The following is a 12629-nucleotide window of genomic DNA, read 5'->3' as shown; positions in this document are numbered from 1 at the left end:
TTAGTAGATGTTTCTCTAGTATCCATTATATCCAAGGGATTAAAGAAATGTGGAAAGCTTGCATATATAACAATAAGAAGTAGTGAAAAATGCCCTCAATGTGTTAACAAGCAGTGTTCAGGAAGTCAGGAGTTCAGGAGTTTGAAGAAAAAAGAAGGCACTTTTACCTGAGTTGATAAGGGAAGACTTGTCTCATGGCAGAAGTGATACTTGAGCTGTCTGGAAGACAGAAAAGGAGCAAAGAAAGAGCTTTCTAGATGGCCCCAAATGCAGGCCCCATGCACAGGCAGACCACTGTCAGCAATTCACATCATGTAAAAGGTTCAAGATATGGCAGTAAATCATGGAAGGCCAAAGGTGATCAGGCTAACAAGTCTGTTTAAAGAAAGACCCATCCAAGGATTTTGAGAGGAGTGGAATTAGGTTTTACTTATTTGTGCAACAATTAGATTTTGAGCCCCTATTGCATGTCAAACATTTTTCTAACCTATGTGGACGCTGCAATAACTGAAAAAGATGCAGAAAAAAAATCTCTACTCTCATTTTCATAGAGAGAGACAGACAATAAACAAAATCAATAAGTAAATGATACTGTGTATCTGAAGGTTAAATACTAGAGGTAAGCAATTATAAATAAGGCAGAAAAGCAATTATAAACAAGTTTGTTAGGATGATACTTTAGGTTACATTTAAGCAAGGATTTGAAGTAGGTTGGGATCAAGCCATGTAGATATGTAGAATAGAATTCCAGGAAAGAGGAATGCTAATGCAAAGGCATTAGAGATCAGCAAAGCAAACAGTATGAGCAAGGAAGGGGACAGAAGGAGGTGATGTTAGAGATGTAAGGGGGGGGGGTCACATCATCTAGAGTCTTATGGACACTTATAAGGACTCTGGATTTAGGAATATTAATCTACCAGCACTGGGCAGAATGCATTCCAGGAGGGAAAGAATTAGTAGGAGCAAAATTTGCAAAAATATTTTCCAGGTGAAAAGTTCTGAAACAATTCATTGTTTGATCACCCATTCATTCATATTAATTCAGCACATATTCAAGAAACACTGTGATAGATTTTGACACTAGAACCCTGACTCTGATAAATCAATAAACTTCTCCCACATGAAGTTGAAACTTTCGTGGAATGATGATATCCTGAATAGAAAGGTTCCACATATTGACAAGCTTCTAAAACTCTGTAGAAACTAAATTTTATTATGAATCTAGTATTGTAAAAGAGAAGGTCCCAAAAGGTCCAATTGTATATACGGTCAGTTGAATTCTTAAGTCATTTCTTTAGCAATCACCTTTAATGAAATATTGGCCAATATTCTTTGCACCTTTAATGAAATACTGGCCAATATTCTTTGCACTCTTAAGATTACTTTTGAAAATAATTATTGGATGTTCTACATCAAAAGAAACCAAAACATCCTAACAACAAAGAATAAACTAAATCTCTGAGGCTTATCTTTCCACAAATTATGATGAGTCACAGAATTTAGACTACAAATATGATTAATTCAAATACAAGCATTTATGAATAAATTAATCTAGCAAGCATAAGGGAAGCAAAGGCCAGTCCAAAATTACCAACTTTGCCTGTAACCTAGACAATAGCATTTTCCAAACAATTGCTGAAGCATGAAGATATTATCATTGGTGGTTAGATGAATGGCTTTAGTACCCCTATAATGATAAACCCACTGTCACAGAGGACAGATAGGAACTAGTTTCTGCTGTCAAACTGTCATGGAATTATTAAATATGGAGGGGGAAAATGACCCAAACAGTATGTAATGAGTTCCCTTTTCATTCTGTCTCTACAAAAGCACATCTGTGGATTGTTAATGATTCTGAAATGGATGAACCAAATTGATGAGAAAAGAAAAACATCTTTCAGAGACAGGAAAAGGGAAAATGAACACACACATAATGTTTATAAAATACAATTTAAAATATAAAGGCTTGTGAAAGTACTGTGGAAAACTATAACATAGCATACAGATATAAGTGATTATTACTCATTTCCATATTGCCTTATTGCTTTCCTTGTTTTTCTTTATGTTTTAAATATAGATCATTAATCTCTTAAAATATGGAGAAATACCAAGACTTATTCACAAGTAGTCCATGTGTGTAACTTTTGTGAGGTGGCACTGCCATTCCAGACTGGGACTTTCTATACTGCTGAATGACTTTTTTACTAAATGTGCCCTGTGGGCTGCACACAGTGACTAGAATGTGTACCAGGCTTTCAGTATCTCAGTTCACACAGATTCTGTACAAGCCCTGTGGATTGGCTTTCATTAACTAGAGTCCTTGTGCCACAAAGACTCGGTTGGCATGGGATGCCCAGGAAAGCCACACCTCAGCTCAGAGATATGACTCAATCATGAAATTCCTCAAGCACAAGCACTGGTGGTATTGATCTTTACACCTCAGTGGTATTGTGCAAGTTTTCAATAACCCTGAACTAAGTTGGATGACTTACAAGGATATGAAGCTGAAGCACATTAGACAAAATTATCATGATGTCAATCCATACACTGAAGCCACCATTTTATTTGGTCATATTTAGTGATACTGAGGTTATCTCTCTTCAGAAATCTCAGTTATAAATAATTTCTTATTTGTGCTTTAATACATAGGAAACAAAGTAGTAAAGTACTAGGAGACCAGGCCTTATTCCTTAGCTTAAGGACAGACACAAGTCTGAAAATAATCAATATTCTGTTTGTTCTCAGGGTGGTATCAGTTAGCTATATCACAAAGGTAGTATGGTGTTAAAAAGAAAAAAAAAATGACCAATATTTGTAAACACAGAGAGATAATCCTGGGAAGGGAAATCACCTTTAATACTCAAATTTTCTGACTCAGAGGGAGAATTGTTTGAAACACCACTGTACCCAAAGGACTTTATTTGACATAAATATACATTCCAAGTGGGAGTGAGGGGCCATTGGCACATGACTTGACTCTTTCACACAAGGTAAAAACACTAAGAAAGAAAGAAAAGTGAGAAGTCATTGAAGGAAAATTAAACAGTATACAGCTGCTATACTTTCACTGGAACCCACTGTGAGAAATATAGAAAGTAGTATTATAATGTTTATGAAGGAAAAATATCATTTTAATATATTACATTTACTACAAAGCCTCAGATTTAAACATACTTTAAAGTAATCTTTCAAAAATAACACTCTCTCCACTCACATATATGCATAGGGAATTCATTCTTACACAGCCTGTCTATATAGAGCCCACCAAGTATCCCACAGATTGTGTTATAATTTTTTAAGTCACATTTTCTCCACTGCAAAACAACAACAACAAAACCACACTTCATTTTTACATAAAATGTACTCACAGACCCAGGCAGTATCATAAGAAGTAGATGAATAGAATAAACAATTAATTGGTGTCCCAGTTTCCAGATCAATGAACACCTTAATGGCACAATGAAACCTTGTACCTCCACTGACCAAGCCCTGAAGATTATGTGATTAAAACATCTGTGTCTTTAACTAGCTTCTCTCTTAGTATTTTTATTCTACACCACCCCACTCAGCTGGCTAAACGACTAGGCAACAAGGTCAATCAAATGCAATACTTCTCTCTATTCAAATATAATGGAAGTTTTGACCATTCCACATTCAAAGAGCAAATACATTCTCACACTGACAACCACATTCCATTGGCTTTTCCTGAAAGCAAAGTGTGACAGATGCCTTGGCTGTAATTGCCAATCAGCCTTTACATGGCAGCTGAAAACACAATATATCACTTTGATCTCCTTTGCTCTAAACACATCCACAATCAAGAAACCTGAACAAGGAATAAGAAATTGGCATCATTTCCAGAAGCTGTCACTCCACGGCACTTAAATACTATAATGTATATTTTGCTCACATGTTTATTTCTCTGTTTCAGAGACACGCTGTTGAAGATCTGAGCAACAATCACCTACACTTACACACTATATATATATATATATATATATATATATATACACACACATATATATATATATATATATATATATATATATTTGAGGAACTATTTGGAAAACACATTTTATTACCAAGTACAAAATCTGAATATAAGCACATTTAATTAAATATCACCACTGCCACTTCCTTTCCAGTTACAAGCTTGAGCAATAAAACAATGTAAGAGTGCTCATCTGATTTTGAAACAGTGTTCAAAAGAGCTGTACTCACATTTTGCCGGCAGGTCATAGCCACATGTGATTTTTGCATGTCCAGTTTCACAGCCGTTCAGGTTACGACATTCTGCCAGTAAACAGGGGCCAGCTGCTCGGTGAATACAGCCATCCACTAGGAAAGAGAGAAAGAAGTTAGCTCATTTTCGTCCTTTTGGAAATAAATGGACAACCTGAGATAGAAAGAAAAATGGAGCTCAGTTTTTCCTCCTGGAAATCACCATAGTCTCATAGAAGAAACCTATGATGTCCAATCCTTCAAAACTATATTTTCTTGTGTGTGTGTGTGTGTATGTGTGTGTGTGTGTGTGTGTGTGTGTGTATTTGATTTGTGTGGTGAGCAGAGGTCGAAGGGTTATAGAAGTCGTGTAGTGTGTTGGTAAACATTAAACAACAGTTTCTCTTGGGGTGGGGAGTCGCTGATTTACAGCATTTTCCATTATCAATTGTGTAAATATCCCCACCACGTCCAATGTCTAACTATTAACTTGATGACACTAAACACAGGGTTGGGAAAAAATGCTAACAATTCTGTCTCCCAAGCTGGTAAGTGTTGTCTCTGACATATCACAGGTTATAGAAGAAAAAAGGTCAAGAAGAAAGTGAGAACGTCACTCTGAAACATCTGTACTCACTTCAAAACTGAGAGTAGAATTAAAGCCGTCAGGAAAACAACCAGACCTCCGAGTTTCCCCTCCCCCAAAAGCATGACACAAATACAGCTGTGTCTCTGCAGGGTATCTGACAGGGCACTAGATGATGGGCAAGGGCACCTTAGGTCTTAGTAAACACCCATAAAGTCACCCTCACTCACTTGACAGGCACTAAGCCAAGAACCTTGGCTGTTGCTGCCCTAGCTCCGCTAAATGATCAGCTTCCTGACTTTCACCAACCTCAAGCGTCACCAGTCCTTTGGCCTCTCAGCCTCCCCCTTCAACACCTGGCCTACACAGTGAAACTCGCCTTTTGAAAACACAAATCTGATGTTGCTGGAAATTAAAATCTTATACTACTGGATGAGGGGCAAGTACACAGATGGAAAGGTCAAAGATCATATGCACATAAATTAGGAAACTGAAAACTTAGGTTCTTAGTTGTTATTGATTGGGCCCCTTGCATGGAAAGGAAATGTAAGACTCCTAAACAAGGATAAGGAGACAGAGAAAGAGAATCATTGTAACCTGGGATGTGAAAATAAACCAGGATATTAGAGATCAGAAGGAGTCCCCCTGCCTCCCCGGTTCACACCAGCATGTAATTGATTATTGCTTCTTATTATTGTTATTGTTATTGTTATTAATATTACTATTATTTCTATTTTGAGAGGAAGCCAGATAGTGGATTAAAGGTGGTCAGTGAGGGGCAGACAACTTGTCTAATGTTCAAGTAGCTTCTGCTACCATGGACTGGCATGAAGACATTGCTTTCAGCTGAGGAAGACCCCTAGGGAAACAAGCTCATCTGGGCTTGACTACATCACCATACATGTAGAGTCTGAGAATGAACCTGGGCTCAAGGACCCTCACAACAAAATGACTCCAGACTACTCTGGGCTACAATATATGAGAATAACAAGGTTAAAATGGACTCTGCCTTTACCAGTCATATGATACTCAAGTCCCAGTTTCCTTAGAAATTGGTGTCTATAATGGCACTACCTCACATGGTTGTACATAGTTTAAATAATATAGTGCATGAGAGGCACCACATAGCATTTAAGACAGTGTTATGTGCCCCATTAATAGTTCTCATAATTTTTAATTATCTAGTTACTTATAAGTTAATAATTTAATTATCTTAAACCCATCTAGTGGAACTCTTTTATAGATTTTAAAATAACTCCTTTCCTTATTTAAAAATAAGAAATATAGAGAAGCAAGAAGAATATGAAAACCACCATGGGGTGCCTGGGTGGCTCAGTCAGTTAAGCATCCGACTTCGGCTCATGTCATGATCTCACGGTGCGTGGGTTCAAGTCCTGTATCAGGCCCTGTGCTGACAGCTCAGAGCCTGGAGCCTGTTTCAGATTCTGTGTCTCCCTCTCTCTCTGCCCCTCCATGGCTCACACTCTGTCTCTCTCTCTCTCTCTCTCTCTCTCTCTCTCTTAAAAATAAATAAACATTACAAAAACTTTAAAAAAAAGAAAGAAAACCACCATTTATTCCACCACTCAGAGAATCTTCAACATGCTCATTCTTTCACTGCTTAGTCACAAACACACTCACACATACAACTTTTCTCTTACAAAAAAAAAAGGCTTGATAAATTTTCTTCAAACTCTTTCACACAGCATTTTTAAAAAATTTATTCTATGGAATAATTAACACAACTGCAAAAGACTTAAGTAAAAACTTTCAAAATTGTTTATAATAGTGAAAACTTGGAACTACTTAGATAGAGAGCTAGTTAGATAAGTCAAATTCCATCAAAGCGATGCACGATTATGTGGCTATTAAAAAGAATGGGCCAACTCTATATGTAAATAGTTCCAAACTAGGAAAGATTTTTAAGTGAAATGTCAGGTTTAGAAGAGTACATAAATAGTACAGCCACACCCACACTTATACAGATACAGGTACATGCATACATATATGTACTTGAAAGATATGTTAACATATAAAAAGTGATTATGAGATGGGAAACCGAGAGTGAGACCATTAAGAAGAAAATTAGGTCCTAATTTCTGTTTGCATTTTTTTACAAGAGCTTCAAGAAAAGTAGTTTAAATTGAATACTTTTTTTCTTGGCAAAGAGATAGTTACTTAGTTTGAAATGGATAATTAAAATAAGATTTGCTCGTGTACTTAATCATATGCTGTCAAATATTGTCTCCATTATTTAGATTGCAGTGTAATGCAGTTTGTAGATATCTAATTCTCAAAATCTTCATATTATACCAGCATTCATGACTGCATTAGGGCAATGAAAGAAAGGCTGAAGAGCTATTTACCAATAATGACTTCAGCTTACATTTCTTGAGTGAATCTATATGCCAGCCACTATACTGAGGACAACCTTACCATGGAGATACTAATTTTATCATCTCCATTTTATAGAAGCTTAGAAGAGGTTAGTAACTTTCCAATATTCACAAAATATTGGCATTGCGATTCAAAAGCTCCGTTTTGTCTGATGCTGCAACCACACCCTTACCCATTATAATTCACTGCCTGCAGGACCTGAATCCAAATAGTCTTACCTCAGTCCCTGCAAGTGGCATGTTGAACTACCATATTGCATTGCTTTTCAGTTCCCATCAATTGTACTCATGAGTTATAATGTTCATACAATCAAATACACAGATTTCAAAAGTACAGTTTTGATGAGTTTTAACAAATATGTTACTCATGTAACCATGATATCAATAAAGTTCTCTTGTGCTCTTTACATACAACTTCCCTTCTCACCCTAGAGAGAGCCCCTTTTCTGATTTTGACCAGCATAGCTAAGTTTTGCCTATTTTATAACTTCAAACTTCATACAAGAGATGGGGGTTGAAGGTTAGCTTCTTTCACTCATCTTATTTTTGAGATCCATCTATGTTGTTGTGTGCATCAGTGCTCCATTCCCTTTTATTGCTGAGTAATATTCCATTGTTGAAAATTCCACGATTTCTTTATCCACCAATGTACAAATAGGCATTGACATGTTTCGTTTTTAGCTATTGTGAATAAGTCTGTACAAGTTACAAGTCGTTGTGTGGCTACATGTTTTCATTTCCACTGGACAAAGAACTATGAATAAAATTGCTGGGTTGGTATATATTTTACTTTATAAAGAACTAATACACAATTTTCCTAAGTGATATACAAATTTACATCTACCCCCAGCAAAGTATGTGAATTCAAATTTTGACAGTCTTTTGGTGTTGTCAGCCTTTTTAATTTTAGCAATTCTAATGGATAAAAAGGGGTTTCTCACTGTGATTTCAATTTGCATTTCCCTGATGATTAACGATGTTAAGTATCTTGCCAAATGCTTATTGGCCATTCATATATATTCTTTTTGGAAATGTCTGCTCATGTCTTTTGCTAATTTTTATTGTCTTTTTATTACTGAGTTGTGTTAAATCTGCAATTAGTTCCATCCAATTTTTCTTTTTAATTTCAGAGATTTTTTTTAGATCTTGAGATTTTCATTTGGTTCTTTTTCTTACAGTTTTTGTGTCACTCCTGAACTTTTCCATCTCCTCGCCTGTCTTTTCATGTAAATGCCTTCACAGATTTTGTATAGTGATTTTAACAACCCTGCCTCCCAATTCCAATATCTATGTCAGCTATGAATTTGTTTATATTGACTGATTTTCCCCATGTTGCTGGGTCACATTTTCTTGTTTCTTTGCTTGTCCGGTAATTACTGATGACAAACATTGTTAATATGTTATAAAGGCTTTAAATTATCTTACTCCAAACAGCACTGACGCTTGCTCTAGCCAACTGCTCTAGCAAGCAGTTAAATTACTGCCAGGTGATATGGAGGCTTAATTTTAGGCTTTTGTTACGGTAGATTTATTCCAGTTTTTCCCTTAATTCTAGGATGTGGTCTTTATTCCTAAAGCATTAAACTTCTGGAGTTTCAATGGAAAACCTAAGGTGTTTGTCAATTCCCTCTAAGTTGGGGGAACTAAATTTCTAAACTCTATATCCCTAAAGTGAGAAACTGAATGTTCTACTTCTTTCAGCCTTCAAGCTCATGTTTTCTTCCTGGGTTCCTTGGACTCATTATCTGTACATGCAGTTTAAGGCTCTGCCAAAGATTAGAGGTATTCATTTACAGATTTGGGCATTCCCTCCTTTGTGACTCTCTCCCTTCAGGTACCCTAATCTCAATTCCTAGTTGTTCTGACCACCCTGAATTCGTCCTATGATTCCTAAAATCAGTAAAACTATTGCTTTTTATTTGAGTCCTATCAGCTACTTCCCATGGTGGGCAAGGAGGGCCCTTGTGGTCAAAGTCATTTAAATGTGGATCTCACCCAGTGTATTTTCTTCTTTCCAAGGCTGAATCCTCTTTAGTTGCTCTCTAGTGCCAATAAACAGTTTCTGTCATTGCTTTTATATTTTGTCAAGAATTTTAAATTACTATTGGTAGGAAGTCTACTCTGATACAAGCTAGTCTGTCATTATCAGAAGCTGGAAGTTGCATTTTTTATTGGCTAAAACATGACATATTATTTTAGAGCTGTATGTGTCCCTTAGAAAAAGTGCACAGAAGAAAAAGGAAGTGGTATTATCTATTGTATCAATTCTCTACTTGAAAGTGGGTTTTTGTGTCTTTGAAAGACAAAAACAATAATAATGTGTCTATATGCACAAACTCAGTATGAGAATTTAAAATTCTCTAATCTATTGTTAATTCTTTTGCTAGACTTATTTTCCTAAAATGCAAATCTGATTTTACATTTTCATACTAAAGTAATGTTTGCTATTCCCCTTATCTTACATTATAAAGCCCTTAATTCCAAATTATGGTCTTTTAGACCCTTTACAAATGTGGTCCCAACTTAACCTTCCAACCTCACATCATCCCACTCTCTCCCCCCCTTGACATCATCTCATCTGACACATCTAAATCCTCAGCATTCCCTAAACACGACACAACTTTCTTTGCAAAGTACTCTCTATCCCAAATAGCTAGCTACCCCTCCCTGTTTCCTGCCTAGCAAGGTCTTTCTCATTGTTCAACTTCTAGTTCCAATCTTTCCTCCTCTAAAAAGCTACTCACAACATTTACAGGACACAATAATGCCTTTTTATGTCCCCATATTCTGGGTTGTACCCTTATTTTCATACATATAATTGTTTTATAGCTATTATATAAATATAGCAGACTGGTTATGTGCTAGAAAATTTCTCTCCTCTAGTCCATCAGTTCCTTGAAGGTACAGGAGGTTGCTCATTCTTTTTATATCCCTAGTTATCTTAATAACTGACTTTTTGAAAGTGCTTAATACAGTTGAACTAAATGCAAGTAAATTTGGGAGTAAAACTAATGTAGTTTTTTTTTGTTTTGTTTTGTTTTTTCTCTATGTTACTGAAGTAGTCAGGCTAGTTAAATCCAAAGAACCAGAAGTTAAAAAAAAAAAAAAAAAGTTAAATACATAGCCACAATGTTGTGGTCACAAGTCTAGTGATGAGCTTCCATGTTAAAAGTACTAACATGGGCACCTGGGTGGCTCAGTCAGTTAAGCATCTGACTTCAGCTCAGGTCATGACCTCGCCATTCCCGAGTTCAAGCCCTGCATCAGGCTCTGTGCTGACAGCTCAGAGCCTAGACCCTGCTTCAGATTCTGTGTCTCCCTCCCTCTCTGCCCCTCCTCCACCCTCTCTCTCTCTCTTTCTCTCTCAAAAACAAATAAACATTAAAAAATTTTAACAAATTCATAGAATCGGAAAATTCACCTACTTCCGTGGGTCTGGGGCAGCCCACTAGAACATCTGCTCCTTCACCATCCCTTAGGGTCAGAATGCATCAGGCTGAATACTGGGAAGATGTGAGATTCAATATAGTAGCATTTTTTACATTTCTCTCACCCCCAGCCCCCAGGTGGGAGGGGATGGAGGTCCAACAGTCAATACCTGCGCTGGCAGAGAAGGTATTCAGTCTGACCCAAAATGTCTAAACCTACTTACAACTAAAAAAAACAAAAATAAAACAAAAACTAAAACCAAACAAACAAAAAACCCAAGACCAAAAGTCTAGAAGAGAAACAAAAGTTGGACACGATATCCCAGAGAGCAGTAGGACTACCTATGTCTATTATCCTACAAAAGAGATACTCACAATAGGAAAAAAGAAAAGATGATTAACTCTATAAATAAATATGTTCACTAAAGTCCACTTATTTTTCTTTCTGGTTATATAGCTAGAGAGCAATCCCCAGCCTCCCTTATAGTTATGTGAGGTCATGAGATTGAGTTCTGCTCAGAGGAGTATTGGTAAAAATGATGTAAGTAGGGGCACCTGGGTGACTCACTGAGTTGATTGTCCGACTCTTGACTTCAGCTCAGGTCATGATCCAAGGGTCATTGGATCAAGCCCCATGTCAGGTTCCATGCTGAGCACAGAGCTTGCTTGAGGTTCTCTTTCTCTCTTTCTCTTCCCCTCTCCCCAGCTCACGCATGTGCTCTCTCTCTTTCTCAAATAAATGAATGAATGAATGAATGAATGATGTAATTACTTGTATATCCAATCCCTAAAAATGCTACATACAGTCTTCCACATCATCATCCATTTTCTGCAGGCTGCATGCAGAGGACCCACTGGAAGAGTCCAGTTCCCCAGGAGATGGTACAGCAGCTAAATGGAAAGTGCCTAAATCCCTAAATTCTGTGTTGAACAGAGCCCCTCCCCCCCCCACTTCCTAAATCCTTAAAAACTGTGTGGAACAGAGCCCCACTCCACCCCACTTCCCATAATGGACTGTCAATCCAGTGATAGATAACATTTTATTATGTAAGGCCACTGAGATTTGGGGACATTTGTAATAGCAGTTGGCCTTGACTACCACTTTTACTTCTGTTGTAAATACCATACTGGTAATTTTCATTCAGTTTGAATACTGATACTTTTTTTTAACTTTTATAGGGAAAAATCAGATTTTACTACTAGAATGAACATATTGTTTTAGCCAAGTTCATTTCCGTAGGTATGCTTCAGAATTCTTAATCATGCTAAATGCTGAGGACTCTGAATGCCAAAGCCAGTCTGTCCTATTCATTCAAATAGTTGTTCTCTTACTTTGTGATTGAAAGCAGACTAATAGAAGATAAAGGCTGAGGACTGCCTAAAAACTGTCTGTGGTATGATTAGCTAGTAATGGAGTGAACGCTGTGGTCACTCACAGAGCTGCTCTTCATCAGAGCTAAGAGGAATCTGACTACAACTTCTTCCAAAGACCACATTTTCTGCTGTGCTGACACATCTGTCATTTACCATCCTGACAAGTGAGACCAAAATGCTTTCAGGCAGATGGTTAACTAAGGCAAGGGACTTTGGCTCCTGGTGTATTTCCTCCAGTTATTTAACAATGGCTAAATCCAGAAGACTTCAGTCTATTAATTATACCATCTTGGTTAGGTTTCCTTACAACATAACCTAGAGAATTAGACTGTCTCGGATGGGCTGGAACAATGGGTTTCAGTTGTGCTTGAGGGGGTACTGTTCTTCACTTGTGTCAATAGTACCCTGAGGTGTAGATTTTGAGTATGTTTTTATAGGATAGTCTTACCCACTATTTAAATAGCTAAAATAAAGACAAAGCAATGGGACATGAAACCACATCAATTTTTCTGACCTAAGATTTATTTTACCCCATACATTCCAACCTGCCTCTTTGGTATTCCTCAGGTAAAACTCCCCATTTTATATACAGATGAACAACTTGATACTGAAAACAGGAAAGAA

At 37.0% G+C, this 12629-nt stretch overlaps 1 long non-coding RNA gene across 1 annotated transcript in view; it reads right to left on the bottom strand.

Moving 5' to 3' along the window:
• Positions 1-4333, bottom strand: part of LOC116737977 — a 779757-nt gene extending 775424 nt beyond the window's left edge. Inside the window, exon 1 of the long non-coding RNA XR_004343383.1 lies at positions 4222-4333. This is a non-coding gene — a long non-coding RNA (uncharacterized LOC116737977). The remainder of the gene's footprint in view (positions 1-4221) is intronic.
• Positions 4334-12629: the final 8296 nt, after the last annotated feature.

Source organism: Lynx canadensis, chromosome A3, assembly GCF_007474595.2.
Source record: "Lynx canadensis isolate LIC74 chromosome A3, mLynCan4.pri.v2, whole genome shotgun sequence".
Taxonomy (NCBI): domain Eukaryota; kingdom Metazoa; phylum Chordata; class Mammalia; order Carnivora; family Felidae; genus Lynx; species Lynx canadensis.
This window is presented reverse-complemented; position numbering and strand designations above follow the sequence as displayed.